This window comes from Passer domesticus, chromosome 3 (assembly GCF_036417665.1).
Source record: "Passer domesticus isolate bPasDom1 chromosome 3, bPasDom1.hap1, whole genome shotgun sequence".
In the NCBI taxonomy this organism is placed as follows: domain Eukaryota; kingdom Metazoa; phylum Chordata; class Aves; order Passeriformes; family Passeridae; genus Passer; species Passer domesticus.
The window spans coordinates 91,857,029-91,873,778 of NC_087476.1; the positions used below are offsets into that span (position 1 = coordinate 91,857,029).

The window sequence follows — 16,750 nt, forward strand, 5'->3', positions numbered from 1 at the left end:
ACCAGACAAAAAGGGGGACATCCCCAAGGGATGTCCTGATGAATGCAAGTCCCTTGTCATGCTGCAGCCTCTATGAGATTGAAAACCTGGTCCAAGAAGGTTCTTCCATAATTCAAGTCTGCAAAACCAATACCATTGAGAGAGGGGGTACATGACATTTTTGTCCAGAGGAGCTGAACGTAAAACACAACACAGGTTTTTAGCAGCTAGAGCAACTGCTGCTGGTGTATATAACCATGTGAAGGGCACCACACTGATTTGAAAGACCATCTTGAATTATACCTCAGGGCATTCGTTGCTCATAGCACTGTGATTAGTTTGGAGGGCGCACCACACTATTCAGCTCACACACACTTGGAGCATTCATTGACTGTTCCTCCTACCATGAAACTCCCTCAAGGATATTGCTGCTTTCATAAAAGACATCTGCTAGGAGGGGAATAGGAGGTATGAAGCTGGCCAGGGTTCTTTTGTGCCAAGAACACCAGATGCCAAAATCATCTTGGGTTGTCTGAATAAACCAGAACCTAAATGATTGCACAAGATAATTTTCTCCAAACAAATAATGATTTTCCCATTAACTAGTCAATGTAGGCTTTTGATAACAAGTCTCTACATGCATTTGCTGTTCTAAATTTGCTGCACTTCATTAAAAATGTTGAGGAAGCATAGTTCTCTTTTTCCTCTCCCAATTTTCTCTCCCATTGCTGTCAATCCTTACAGATTCTTGGCAGCTGGCTCCAAGTTGGTACAAGTACCAACTACAGCTAAGCTAACTGAAACATTGCCTTCAAATGAGAGAACAGAGGAAATAGTAGAAAAACCTATTTTGACTTTTCTGTGTTTCAAAGAGCTTTGGCTTAGTTTGAAAGAGATGTAAATTCTTGGTTTATTTCAAAAGTAAAAATGTTTTAATCTGTTTTTCTCCCAAGCATGTGGCCAAACAAATACCATTAGTCCCACTAGGATCTCCATGGCTGTTCCACAAACTGAGGTATATTTGGTATACTCCTTCAGGAGTGGGATCTCATAACTTTTATACCCCAAGATCTTCCTACAACTTTACTGCTACAGGTAGCAAAGAGAAAAGGATGAGTTTTGTGCAGTGTCCTTCTGAAAGCTGCCATTGCTGAAGGAAGCTGAGGACAGTCCTGGGGAAGAGAGGATCACTCTGAGCTTAAGTCAGCATGTCCAGACCTGCAATGATCCACCACTGCCTCATTTCCTCTCTGCCTCCAAGTGCTCAGGAGCTCTGCTGCTTCCCGTCCTTGCTGTCAGCCTGGTGTGCTGCTTCCTGCTGTGTTTCTGCAACTGCAGCATTTTGGGGTTGCTGCAAAAATCCAAGGGGGCTTAAAGCCTGATATCAGTAAAACTTTGCTGCCTGTTTGATGGGCAGTTTGCCACTTACCTTCAAATAATTTCCATCTGTCAGATATCCGAATGTCATCGGTTCTAGAAAAGTGCTGGTGTGTCTGTCCTCAGACAGGCAGCTAAAAAGTGTCTAATCAATGTTAGCCTGTTTCATTGCTAGTCTAGCAGCAGCCAGAGAAGACTCTGCAGAAATTACTCACTGGGTGATCCTGTGCAACTTGAAGCAAATTTGGGTATTGCGTTTTGCTATGTGGAAAAACGGGAACATTCAACCTAATTAATAATTCTGTTTAAAAAAATGTTAAAGTGCCAGAAGGGCTTCTGGTAGAAAGCAAAGAATTCATACTGAATAAAATTGAGATGTTTCTAAGAAGAATGGAAACACAGTTTCAAACAGGACAAGAAATGTTTGGACAGGATGAGACTAGCTTGATATTTTTTTACTCACCCTAGCAAATAGTTCAGTGAAAACCACTGAGATAACTCTTTAGATGTATGTGCAACTTTTATTCCACTGTAATCAATTGCCACATCAGGAAACAGAGGTTCTTGGTGTAGAATTTCATTGTGATAGGTAATAAACTCTGTTTTTCACTACTAATGAGCATAGGATTTTTAGGGCCATGTTTCAGTTATTCATTCTCCCTGAACAGTACCATTATGGTTAACCTTTTTACCCAGTTTGCCTTTTTTCCTGTGTTCCTGAATTCTCCTGTGTTGTAGAATAAGAGTTATCAACCAGATTTGAGTACTGGTTGTTTATAGGATTGGGTTAATTGTGGAAGAACAAATTCTTTAGTTAAAATGCCAACACTTGAAGAAGGCCAACATGAGCTGCTGCTATTCCTCTGGAGCACTATAGACTTGTCCCTTCCCAGTCATTTTCTTGCTGTTTTCAGTAAGGGTGCAAGTTGGGCATTGCTTGGCACACCTTATGGCAGCAGAGTCCTGAGGAAGAGGATTGTTATGGCATGTGGCTGCAAGGATGTGCATGCCGGATCCTGGTGGACACGTTTGGACATCTGCAGGCTGGAAAATGCCTTGGTCTTCAGCAAGCTGCTCTGATGTTACCTGGAACTGCAAAAGGAGAGATCCTGTCTTGCTCTCTTCTGTTAGAAAAAGGTAATACACAAACAGAGATGGGAGTTTGACTGTAACATTCAGAAATCCTTAAAAGTGGTTGATCCTTCATTTTCTAATCTAGTGCAATAATTATTTTTGAACATAAAGACCAGTCCCATTGCAAATGTTAATTCTTAAAAAATTACCATTTTACTTCAGCAAATTTTTTGTATAGACAACTTATTGTAATAATACTGGTGCTATTCTTTTAACTTGACTATGGCCACACACCCTGAACAAAACATTGTGGTGCTGTTTTCATAAGCTCTCTTTTTCACAGCCAAAAACATTAGCCCTGGTTTGCACTCATGGTTACGTAGGGCAGAGTGAAAGAAAAACCTGCCAGGAATCTGCCTGTATTCGCTCCAAATTTATTTTTATGCCTTGTAAATCTAAGGATCATTTGAAGACTATCTCCAAACTCTCAGGAGAGAGGAAAGTGCCTGGTGGCCTGTAAATACAGCCTCAGTAAAATGATAGGATTTTTTAAAAAATATACTTTGTAAACACATGTACATTGTGCTCAGTTTGCAAACTTGCAACTCCATACTCTGTTTTTTTGAACTGTGGTATTGGTTTATACTGGAATAAATCTAAGCAAAATTTTCTGTGTGGGCTAAAAGCTCTCACAGAATCTGCTTGAAACCACACAATACAATTCCAGTGTGTCTGGCAGAATGATAGGGGCCTTGTTGGCTGCAACACTGTGAGAATAGGAAAAAATTAATTCAGTACTATCCTGATGATAGCAAGGATAAAGCTTTATAACAATAACTGTAAGAGCCACTGGATAAAGTGTAACTGGCTGTAACCACAGCCAGAAGAATGTCACATTACTACAGCCAGAAAATAAAGATCATTTTGTTCCCAGTTCTCCTGTGTGTCACAGCATTATTAAAGACACATTGCTTACTTTGAAAGCACAGGATGCCTAAAAACTGAAAAAGTCAAGTCTTTTACAACAGGGTATTTACCACTCCCATCAGAATTGTTTCTGCCTTCCAGTGGAAAGCTCTGGGGCAGAGATGTCCTTGCCAGGAAATCACAAAACAATTGCTTCAGGGACTAAATACTTTCATTAAAAACATTTCTTGTCCTACAGCAATCTTGTTGCTCATAAATGCCATGTACTGCCAACATAATTGGAACTAACATAAAAGGCACCTCTGTGTTTCAGGAGAGCTTTTTGGACAAAGTGCTGCACGTGTCCTGTGCCCAGTCTGGTCAATGAAGAATGGAAAAGCCTCATGGCTTGAAAATCTCAATGCTAAAGACTCTTTCTCTGGACAAACTGTGTTTTTTCTGTTAGATTTTCACCACCCTGCCCTTCTACTGTCACGGCAGCTCCTATATCAGGAGCAGTAATGACACCAGGAACAGCTCTCCTGGATAACACCTGGAGGGATTTATTTCCTTCCCACTCTCTGCAGGGTTATATCACATTAACTGTATCAGAAAACTAAGCTTCTTTAGAAACCTGCACCAACTGCATACAGAATGGCCTTCCAAAGCTGCTTTATGTTTCTCCTGTAGGAATATTACTATATTGCTATAGATGGAAGTCTCCAAACTCTTCATCTGCCATTTTGCTGTAAGTAGGACACACACTGATACCCCCAGTTAAGACAACTTCCTCTAATCTTAATGGGACAGATAGCCTGGATTTCTGAGTGCCAACATTCCTACTTCATTCATGTCCTCTTATCAGATCATGTAATTGTTTTGCTTGGCACTTGAGAAGCTCTAAATAGCAGATTCAGAGTTGACTCTTTTAGCCTTGTACACCTTCTTCCTCTCTCTGAACTGCCGAAATGGAGATCTGAAAGTGAATTGGTATTTCTATGCATTTAAAAAAAAAGCACACACAGGAAACAATTTCTGGGAAATTGGTAATAGACAAAAAGTATCTGAAAGAATGCACTGGAACCTCTTCTTAAATTTTTCCACTTGCTAGGTGTCCTTACCCACACATCACTTGGTGGAATAAAGCTTGATCCTGCATACTAGATAACAAATCACTTGCAGATATCCTTTATTTCATGCAGCGCTTCAACATCCACCTGGACATTCCTCCCAGGAATATATCTGAGTACTGTTCACTTCAAGTCCACAGCAGGTTCTCACCCTTTTGTCTTTGTCTTTCAGCACTTTGTCTTCTTTTTAAAAAAACTTCATGAATATTGTGAAGGATTTTCCAAACGTGTGTTTTCATTTCTTCCTCCAGAAGCTATGCCTTTTGTCTTCAGAGAAGATTCAAATTGCAAGAAATGGGAGGAAAAAATTCTGCCAACACCTTCAGAAGGCGGATTGACCTCACTGGGAATGGCGTGAGGATAAAGCAGAGCAGAGCAATGCTGTACAGAAGTCAAGGCTTCCTTGCTCCTCTGCCTTTTGCCATCATTTGTCAGCACCTACACCGGGAACACTACAGCTCCAGGAAGAGAAATGGGGCATTTGCAGGGAGGGTTTCAACACCTCACCATGGTCTCTGCTTTATAGTTTGTTTCCTTGTTTGTTCAAATCTCTCCAATAGCAGATGATTGTAAATAGGCATAAAACCAACTTCACCAGCGCTCACCCATCGCCACCAGGTCACTGCTTATCTTTGTCCCTTGTCTTGAGTTTGTCTGCTTGCTGCTGCCACTGCTCCAGTTGGTTGAGTCTGAGTTGCTGAAACCTCCTTAATGTCCGTTTGATTTCATATCTCTCACAGTCACAAAAACTGTTGCCTTCTTATTTTATCTCCAGGTTTGAATTAGCTGGTGCAGCATTTGCTGTTCAGTAAATTCGGCAAGTGTACTAGAGCAGAATGCATGTAGTTGGAACAAAATTGGAGGACAAAAAGATCAAAAAGTCTTTCATGGCTGCAATTTCACCTTTTGCCAAAACTCGAGCAGTGAGCTGTGAAAAGAGGCTTTTTTTCCTAAGAAGAGAGTCCAGATGCATATAGCCTAGAAAGGAACTGCCTTCAATGACTTCAGGTTGAGGGAAAGTGGAACACAATTGCTGATGAATAGCTAAGGACAAAACCAGAGAAGAATTAATTTAAAGAGCATTTATAAATAACTTGTTTGTAAAAACAAAATACCATGGAAAATCTGGAATTTGCTGTTTTTCACAGATAGGCCACATACCTATAAAACACATGAATTTCTGTTTTGGCCATCATTATGAAACTCTCAGGCTTTTCAGATGGGTTCTTTCACCTATAGAATTGTTTCCAGGTCATTACAGGGTAAGATGTGGGTGCTGTACAATGGGTTCTAAGAAATAGATGACAATTGCTTTGGCTTCATTTGCAAGAAAAAAAGAGTGCAAAAATCTTTGTTCACTGAAGTTAAAATCCAGACAGCTACCAATTTCTTCATGCACAAAGAACCATTGTGTGCTTTTACTCAAAACTATTTATTTCAGATAAAATGGAAGCATGTGAGAAAGAACAAACCTCAGGGGTCCCAAGAAGGAGTTAGTTTCACACATTTCTTTTGGAAGAGGCTATCTCAGCTCTTTGTAAAGCACACTAAACAAGCAGACTCCATGTTTCATTAAAAGGCTCAAGGTATACAAAGCAAAGATGAGCAATGATGAACAAAGCCCCACTGTGCAGGGTATATCTTACATACCAAAGGAGATAAGAGACATTGCCCCAAAGAGGTCACAGTCACAAAAGATGTATAGCTACAGAAGTCTCCTTGCAACATGAGGCATCAGATGTTTTTCCAACAAAAATAAGCTTTTTTTTCCTCAGAAAACATCCTGTCTACCCAGATGTGGTGTTAAAAAAAAAAAGAAAAAAAAAAAGAAAAAAAAAAGAAAAAGAAAAAAGGAATGTAATCCAGATCTTATGGAAGAAAATTCTGTACAGTGTTCATCAGACAAAAAAAAAATTCCATTACAGGAGAGTTCTGGTATCTGTACATCATCTCTGGCATGTTCTCCTTCTCATTTTTTATGTTGATTTTGCAGTAATGCCCTTATTCTGTCATTTTGTGTGATATGTTTTTCTTTTTACAGCTTTGAACAGTATGTTCTCATACGAAATGTTCTTATGGCTGTACTGAATAGGCTACAAAATATCTAAGTATTCTCTTTTCAGATCAATTGTTTGCATACTCGATTTACCAATCATGGCAGATAGATAGATAGATAGATAGATAGATAGATAGATAGATAGACGTAGAAACATGATCTTTTGTAGATATCACTAAAAAAGCAATTTTAAAACACTAACTTCCAAGTGGAGACATGAAAAGCTAAGGCTTGGAGAGCAACATAATTTAATCTGTGTTTTTCATTATTATTTTATTCTCTTATGCTCTGGGGCTTATTTCAAGGGACTCCTCAATACAGAAGCACTAATTCAAAATGTCACCATAGAAGAACACTGCAAAAGTCACAGACATTTTATTCTCTGGATTAGAATTCAAATGAAATATCTAATACTTGTAGATTGCAGAGGCATTGGCTAAGGCTTGAGCTCTCTCAGGTAAAACAGCTTGCTAAAAAAAAAAAGCAATTGGCATGAATCTAGACTTTATAGAAATATCCATCTAGAATTTTATGTAAGAATTCCATATGAATTCTCCTTCAGATAACGGAAAATTTTCCAAAAAGTTCAAGGTACATGAAAATCGGTTCTATGTACAACATGACCTTAGCAGTTTCAAAGTGACCTATATTTCTATGGAGTTTTACATCCTGGAAGAGTCCAGAAAAATTTTAGATATTATGAGAGATTCTTGACTCTGTGTTTTAAGAGTACACAGAGTACACATTGCCAGGACAATAACATTGTCCAGGCAATGTCTTTGAGCATTTTATTTAGTCTGTCTTAAAGAACCCCAAGTGAAACCTGCTCATTTGTGTGGTGACACACATAGGAAAACTTCTCAAGACAACTATTAAATATCCCATCTTGTTGAATAACTAGGAAGAATATAATACGCAGAATACAACAGCTCATATGAAAATTTTGATATCACAATAAACTAGTGCTGCAATGGAATTTCTTCATTAAATTATATTAAAATTAATTTATATAAATGGATAAAACCTGCAGGTGTTGGTACTCCCTTTGCTGAGTGTGTAGGCTGGAAGCCTGATTTGATACTGTTGAGGTGGCTTTTAGGTCCCTCTCTGACATTTCAAAGCCTTGGTAGAGTATTTTATTCAAGTCAGCTAAAAACCAACACCCAAAGAAGTTGCCAATCAGTACACACAGTTCAAGCTGTGGTACAGCCAGCTGCAAATGCTGGGTACAGAGATTCCATGTGGGACCGTTAACTAAGAAGTTTACAGCATTTTCATTAGGCCAGAAGAAAAATATTACGTTTGATTTTCTGAAAATGTTTATTGGAGAAGTTGTTTTGAGTGTAGTTTTGGGATGACTAGACCATGGAAACTGTTTTGAATGACAGCAGTACTACACCTACCAATATCATGATTCAAAAGCAGTCAACAATTGCATTGGTTATGAAACAGTTCACTCTGGAAACAAACCAAATCACCACCTGAACCTTATTAAATTTTAAAACGTGGAACACCAGTTTGAAATTTTTGCACAACAGCAGATGTGATCAACCTTAGATGACTATTGACTGCAGAACCTGATGGAAAGCCTGTTCTGTGCTCTCAAATAGGAATACTTGAAAAAAAGAAGGTCCAACCATGTTCTCAGTTGGAGGTTTGGTTTTCCAATTTAAGAATTTTCCACAGTAGTATTCCCAAGGCTAGTGCCAGCCATTCTGAATCACTGCCTCAAGCCTAAGGCTGTGTTAGGCTCTGGCTACGAAATGACTTGGAAACTTCTTCTCTTCAACGTTGAGTAGACACAGTGCTGTGAAGGCCAGACCACTTTCCCCTCCATAACCCCCTTTTCTGACTCTGTTCATTAGAGATTTCATGTGTTTAACCATCTGATGAATCATAGCTTTTATTCAGTATCAGATCCAGAGGTTACTGGGATTCTGCCTGCAAATAATGACTAAAAGGGTATTTTGTAAAACTGAAGAGGGCCTCACATGGCAGAGTCACAGAGTCTGGAGCATTAGCTGGTACTGAGCACAAGGGCTATCTTTTGCTCTATAAAAGGTTCTGGCTCATGCATATGCACACCAGTACTACAGATATTATTTTGTTTCTTCTTTTTTTTTGGGAAACTCCTTTCACTTTACAGCCATGCAAGCGGCAACAAAGCTCTGCTCACATAATAATCCAGCTGCATCCCACTACGACAGTAATCCAAAAATCTAAGACCTCAAAACTTCAAGAGTCCTTGCCAGATTTTCCCTCACCCTTCCTGGGTTAGCACTGCAGCCAGTTAAAACCACATTAAAATTACCTTTTAAACATGCCCTTAGGCAAAGAGCTAAAGCAAAGGTTTGGCAAAGATCATCCTGTTCTTAATGCTCTAATGCCATATTATTACTGCTCACTGAAAAGCTTAATGCATTTAAACTCAGCTCTCATGCCAAAATACACTGACGCTATTTAAGAGTTTGCCATATAATTTGAACTGATTGTGTATTTATTGTTGGAGCAGTCTCAGACCGTAAAGCCTCCTGGTTTCCTCAGAAGCACTTACCCCTCTCAAGCTCTGATAGTCTCTTCCTACACAATTGTTATTCACAGCAGACTTCAGGGAATTCTTTGTTTAACAGAGAATATTTATATTTCTTCTGCCTTCCATCACTAAAGTTTTAAATCTAGTGTTCAGAGATTTTCTGCTAAACAAAAGTAACAACAATCTGCTGCAGCAAAAGATCTCAGATTCTCCTGTATCAGTACACTTCACCCTGGCATACCCTGAGGAGCAAGAATGCCTGAACAACTGCATTTTGGATGTGTCTATAGATGCACCGGGAAAAAATGATCCCCCTTTCTTGTGGAAGCTGTTAAAAACAGTGTGAGATGCAACAAATATGTTCTAGGGATACTTCTTTAATTCCTGATGCCATTTTAAGTTTGAAGGGTGGATACTGAGAAACTGGGAAACTGTCAATGTCCAGCCATTCTTTCAAAAAGAAATCCACAACCCAGACATCTGAAACGGGAAGGTGCATACTGAAGATAAGAACATTCAACAGAAGTCTTGGTATCTGTGTAAATAATTTTTTTTACCCTATCACTTAAATTCCTCCTTGCTGTCATTTTGATACATGTTTTTACTTCTGAGGCAAATTCACAGCTGGCAGCAGAGTGCATTCACAGAAAGACGCACTTCTTGCAGCAATTGTGATACATTAAATGCCAAAAAATTCCAGCTCTACCCTCAAAATTACACCTGGGTAATTTGTCCAGTGACAGTAACAAACCATTCAGTTGACCCAGACTCTCACAAAAGTGCTCCTCTCTTCTTCCTTAGTTTTCCCTTTTACATTCTGACATGCCTGCATAAACTCCACAACATCCAAGAATTGCTGACTACTGGATGGATGTTCTTTCCCCATCCTCTTTCAGGAAATCCTTCCTTTTACTAAATTATGAACTCATTCACTTGAAATACCCAAAAGTAACCTGACTTGAAATAACATGGAAACGCACCAGTGCCTTTATCATGGAGATGAAGATAACTCTGCTATGGTACAGAGCTGTTCAATACTAGATCTTCTCTGCCTGCTTGGAAAAGCCCCCTTTGGCAGTGTGTTGAGGGGCAGAGATATGGGCTGGGCTGCAGTCAGGGAGAGCAGAGCAGGCCCCCAGTGCCCCCAGTGAGCTCCTGCAGAGGTAACTGCAGCAGGGAGAAGTGTGCTTTGTTACACTATGGCTCTCCAGCTGGCCTCCGTGCAGGAAGGCCAAAACAAGCATTTGACCCTCTGTGTGTTTAACAGGATCTGTGCCAGGAAAAGAAGAAAAGAGCCCACACACAGTCTGCAAATTTATCAAGTATCTTTCCAGAAGTTAGAAACAGTGAGTCTTTCTTGGGTGACAATTGTGCCTATGTTGTAAATCATCTTTCCACAACTGAAGATGGTACAGAATTCACATTTCTTTTTATTTTTCCTTTTAGGTTTTTAGTTCTGTACCCTGTAAATGGCCAGTTCACAAGCAGCTGCAGAGTTACCAAATCAGGCCTTACTAACTGAGATGATTTTTCTATAATATTATCCATTAACCATCATGTCACTTATGCAAAAGTGAGACTATAAAAGAGTTAAACACCGAGGGCTTTAATTTCTCTGGATATCCCACTGATGTCAAAGTAAAATACATCTGCAGGCTAAATGGGAGCTACTTATGTATTTGAAGAGGATAGTGCTACTGAGGATATGGGAGGCACGAAAAGAAACAAGATAGAAATCAAAACATACTGAATCATGCTGGTCAATTAAAGACTACAGCACTGTCAACCAAATGGAGGGCAGCAGGAATTCATGAAACTCTCAGCTTTCACCACATCCAAACAGGGGTATTTCACAATGAAGGCTTCTGTAGGGATCTGCAGTGAATCTGGAGCCACCCACATATCAAGTATTTTGTTTGTTTTAAACTGACATGCTCCTTTCCTGGACTGATAAATGAACAGGAGATGGAAGTGAAAGGGAATAAATAAATCTCACATGTAGAAATAAATACATTTTCATCTTCATAACATCAGGAAAAGAGTTCATACCAAACTCCAAAAAGTGGGATGTCAACCATGTGTCGTTTTATAATCTGAAGCTCATGGAGATGACTTTCATTGGAAAAACAAATCAACTTTGTCACAGAGTCTCCTTCAGCTTGATTTCTTGGCATTGGTACCAGCCAATACAAAACAATACTCACTTATGATATCAATGCTCAAAAGTCAGAGGCCAAGAGCTACAAGAACAGCCAAGAGATAGTATTTCTTTAACATCTGGAAGTAAAGAACTACACGTTTTCTTAAACGGCTTTTATTAAACAGAACTGTGAAGAAGGACTTGTGTCTCTCTTTGCACCCAGACACCCCACTCTGCTGAATGTCTCAAGTATTGTATTGCTTTGTAATCTGTAGGCTGGAAATCTCAGCATCTCCACTGCCTGGAAGAGATTTTTACTAACTCCTTAGTAAAGCAGCTGTGAGCATAGTGGAAAAATGTCATCTAAACAACAACAGCTCTCTGTGGATGAATCCCTACTCATTTCTCTGGATCTTACAGCAGAAGCTGCTGCTGCCTAGCCTGGCTAACTCAGCCCGGGTAAATGTATTTCTATAACCTCAAAAATTTGGTATATTCCTTAAAAGAGAGAAAATTACATTGAACAAGTGTGTTAATATATATGCTTTTAAATAGGCAAGGTCTGAATAAAAGACCTAGACCATTTTCATGAGACTGTGATGATGACCTAATCATCATATGGTTTACTAGTTCATTTTTTGCATTCAATGTGATTAATAAATTCCTCCTGTAGTGATTACCAATTCAGATTCTATTTTTTTAAGTTTCTTTTTCTTTTGACAGATTTTTCATTCAAACCAAGTCATACCAACCTTTCCCTGAGGAGATTTGCATTCCTATTTCTTTACCCCCAGACCATTCCATACAGTGTTTTGAGTTTCAGTGAATCATAAGAAAAGGAAGGATGAGATCTGCCAACTGGAAATGATTATGAAAACCTATTGTGCTGCATAAATATGCTTATTTTTTTCCTTGCTAATTCTAACACAAAGCAGTGATACTGAAACAGATGCCAGACTAAACAGTGGAGAAAACAATGCAAACATGAACTTTGCCACCAGCAACTTCAGTATTCAGCTTGGTCATAAAGGAAAGCACAAGCAGAAGTGCATGAATATTCTGAATTGGGTGAAATAGTCTGTTAAAGAAAGTAAAAAGAAGTTTAGGTAGGGTATTTGTTTGTTTGTTTGTTTTTTGTTAACATCAGCAAAATTTGATATCATTGAGAACTAGCTGGACTTCAGCTGCTGAAGTGCGAAGTCACAGCAGAAAGGTTTAGTTTCTCAAAAAGCTCTAGGAAAACATGCATCTCTAGCACAGAGGAAGTCAGAAGGAAATCAGCTACAAAGAATGTCTGCTCTATTTCCTCTGAGACAAAAGGTATTTCTATCTCCAGAAAAGGCGAAACAATCACAGCTTGCCTTGGGCCCCAGCTCTCTCAGCCAGCTCTTTTTTGGGTTTTGTAATATATTTGTTGTTGTTGGGATTTGAGTGATCTGGCACTACGATCAGTCTCCTTTTAAAAGGATTTATTTTTTTGTCCAAAAAAATCACTGATTCTACATTTAGCTGGGAATATGGCATTGGATTGCTTGACATTATTGAATAATTTTTCTGTGTCCTACACATTCAAATAACATTTTGCATATATTGTCTGGCTTATTTATTCTTGATTCAATCAAAACCGAGTCACCAAAATTATCGACAGCCTTCTAAGGCTGGTGACACAGCAGTCCAAAGCAAGGACTCACAGTGCTCAGTACAAAGAGGTACCCACCTGGAAGACTTTATAGTCATTGCATGCAAGTGGGAGTGCACAGAGAGGGTGGGGAGAGAAAAGCTAAAGATCTGCTCTGGGTACAATCAGCTCACTAGGTAGGCAGGTAAAAGCACAAGGCTTTTAAGTACCCCCCCCATTTGACATCTGATTTTTGTTCACACTAAATAAATCTTCACCTTGCTGTTTCTCTTACAGGTACAGAGGTAATCTTACTAGTACAGAGGTGTAGGCAGAGCTGGCAGGCAGAAGGCTGGATCTGCACTTCTAATTTTCCCTTCATCCTTGTTCCTCAGCCTCCCTCTCCATCTCCAGATTCCTGCCACTGTCCTTACCCTTCTCAGCCATGGGACCTGATGATGCCCTAAAAGTGTGATGAACCCTTGTAAAATAAGTTTACTATTATTTATTAACTGTCTGTGCTTCTAGCTGTGGCACACCTCATTTGTTATGGCAATACTTCCATCACAACACCTTTGTGTGACACCTTAGTGACAAAGCAGGGCAAAAAGAGGAAGATCAAGCAGCAGGCTCCTGTCCCATTCCATATCTGATCCCCAGTGGCAGGATGCACTGTAAGCAGCAAACACAAGACCTTCTCCTACCTATCTATGCATGGCTACTGCACAGGAGCCCTCTAGACTCTCGTCTGCCTCTGCCCCATGGAAGAGCCCATATACACAAGATCTTTAGATTTTGTCCATGCTTTTCACATAATCAGAAGCTGGACTTGCAATTCTATTCATTACATTTACTTTTATGGACAGATTGAGGAGGTATTAATGACTGGTAGGCATAAAGTACTGCAGGTCAGCTGACATAAGAGCAATCTACAGATTATAAATTAGGGTATAGCCTATCTGGATATTCAAATATTGATGTTAATCATATGCACATTACAAATATCAGGTGGCTGCTGACCTTGTGAATCAGAAAAATTATGCCTCAGCTTATTTACCACTCAAAATCATTAGGATGCAATGTTATTCAATTTGATCTTCTATGTTTCACTGAAATGTCAAAATGAGACAATTCTCTGAAACAGTATAAAAAGTAGCAGTTATGAAAGCATTAAAAGGCTATGAAACTACAACTTTTCTGTCTTGCTCCACTGCCTGTGTAGCAGGAAGCATTTACAGTTTGGAAATTCATATGAAAAGAGATAACTCTGGTAAGCAGACAAAACAGCTCAGGAAATTGGCTAGCTGGGAGTGGCCACACATTAAATTGCACAAGCTGTATCCCAGAGTTTCTTTGTTAGCCATGGCCAAATGTGGCCTCAAGTCAGTGGCCCAAACTGCCTGGAGGTCCGAGTGCTTGGCAGGGCACAGTTCAGGGTCAAGCTCGTCCCCATGTGGGGTTTGAATTTTCCTGCCTGAGAAAACACAGTTGATTTGCCTGCGGCCAAGCTGAAACATGAGCCAATAACAGGAAGTGAGGATGGTGGGAGAGCCTGGACTCAGGCCATGAACCGATGTGCAATTAGGCACAAATAGCATCATGTCGCAAAGCACTGCTGAAAACCAACAAGTCAGCTCTGGCTGGAACCACCAGCCAGTTTGGTGTTATCAGGCAGTTATCTGGGCAGGTATTTAACTGGAATCACATTATCATCTGATTTCTATGCTGCAGAAGGGAGGGGGTTGGCTGCCCTTCTTTTGCAAATCTTCAGGTATGACTAAAACCCAGAAATGAGCAGATTCTCAAGTGTCTGACCCTTAACATATAGACCCAAACCAGCAGGAACAGCTTGGAGACAAATCACTCCATCTAGTTCATCAAACACCCCATGTGCTGCTTTCATTGATCTGACCACAGAGAGGAATTCAAGTGGGAATTTTCAACAGCAGAGTGCTCAAAAGATATGCTTTGAAATTGCTACTCAGCCTCTTAGGATTTTTCAGCAAAGTCCTGCAACAGGTCAACTGCCCAAACTTTTGCATAAACGCCTTTGTATTCCTCATGGCTTGTGGTTATCAATTCTGGTATTGGCATCCAGGTGCCTGAACCACCCCTGTCTGGTTAGTGTCTTGGAGCTAGGGAATATCTGGAGCTTCTGCCTCAAAGGAATGAGCAAACTTTCAGACAAGAGCAAGCTAAGTGTATGACCTTGAATAAGAAGGATGAATGGGCTTGAACAGACATCTCCAGCTCAGCCAAGTAAGTGCCACAGCTGAATGGGAAACAGGTTGGTGAGGAGAAAGAACAACATAAACTGGACAATGTGTGAAACAAGAGGAGCTTGGTGGGTGAGTAAGGAGGGCAAAACAGAAAGCATGACATAGAGAAGAAAATTAAATCTGGACAAGAGGTAGCCAATAGATTCCCAGAGCACCATTGAAAAGACAAAACCTAAATGCAGAAAGAGCAGGGAAAATCTGCAGGAAAAGGCTGTTCAGCAGGAGTGGGGTAAAACAAACAAATTAAAACTTTAAAGCTTATACAGCAAATTGTGGTCTTGTACTCCTATGAACTGTCAGACAAGCATTGTACCTGAATGCTGCTGGCACTTGAACACCATCCCACAAAACCAAGCAGAGCAGCTCCCCTAGATCAGACAGCAATGGAAATCTCCTCCTGACTCCATGACCGGTCTGTTGGTTCTGTTTAGTCCTAAAAAGCCCTTGCTGAGCACATCAAACATCTGCATTGAGCTATTTCAGGCACTGAAGTGTAGTCCAAAGCCCCTGGTCCCTTAGGAACAATTCTTTGTCTGCAAGCCTCTCAATCAGACACCTGCAGAGCTCTCTGACGTAGCAGTCCAAGCCTAGGCAGGAAGCTTTTATCCTGCATATTGGCTTTTAAACGTGCAAGATTTATAATTCAAGGCTAAAAAAAATACTATCAGCCTCGTCATAGCCAATTCTACTACAAAGTGCAGCACCTGGTAAACAAATTCCAGCTTCTTAGTGGTATTTGATAATGTTAGTGGTACCACACATTCCTCTCTGTATACTCACTGCTTAGCAGAGTAATTTCAAAAGCATGTTGATAAATTGGAGAGGCTGCAAATGTGATTTGAGTGCTGGAGAAAACACAATACAGTGGAACTTGGCAAATTCAATCTGTGCATTTTATAAAAAAAGTAGAGGATGAGTTGACTGTCACATAAAAACTTTCAGAAAAGACAAAAACAGGGATTCAAGGGTTCTTCACTTTAAGGACAGAATGATTGACACCTGTGTGCAGCCACAGGAGCCAGACAAAAAAATCAAATTATACTGCAGGAGCACATTTTAATTGTGACAGTGATAAACTACTGTGGTGACACTTCAAAGGATGTGGTGAGTTCCCAAACTCTTGCTACATGTCATACCAAGGGTAGATGCTTTTCTGGGGAAGATTATTTCAGTAAGCAAATTAGAAGCACAGTGCAGATCTGAGCCAAACTCTGCAGCCTTTGCTATGCAAAAAATGAGGCAAGATTGTCCGAGGGTCCCTTTTGGCCTCAAAAATCCTTATGCGGAATTATGAACCCCTTTGCTCAGTTCTGTGCACGGACAGGAGGAGAACCCCAGCGGTGCTGCCGAGACCCTCATCCCCAAACCCCCACGGCTGTCACTGCGCACCCAGGGCAGTGTCGGCCCCCAGCCCTGCCCGCAGCGCTCCCCGCGCACACGGCTCCGTGCCCCGCCGATCTCCAGCCGCTAATCCTCGCCCCCGCGGGGCTCACTGGGTGCAATACGTGTCACATACACACGTAAACGCCCCCAAGCTGACCTCAATACCCGGGGTGCGATACACGAGGGCAGGTGCTTGCCCCGTCCCGCTCCGCCCGAGGCGACTTCGCCCCTCAGCTCCCTCAGCGCGGCCGCCAGGGGGCAGCGCCGCGCCGCGA

The 16,750-nt window shown here is 40.6% G+C and overlaps 1 long non-coding RNA gene across 1 annotated transcript; it reads right to left on the reverse strand.

The window, feature by feature from the left end:
* Window positions 1-1,857: 1,857 nt before the first annotated feature.
* Window positions 1,858-16,717, reverse strand: LOC135297136 (uncharacterized). Its single transcript, XR_010359195.1, has 2 exons — window positions 16,633-16,717; window positions 1,858-5,510 (listed from the first exon to the last, which is right to left on the reverse strand). It is a non-coding gene; the product is annotated as an uncharacterized LOC135297136 (long non-coding RNA).
* Window positions 16,718-16,750: the final 33 nt, after the last annotated feature.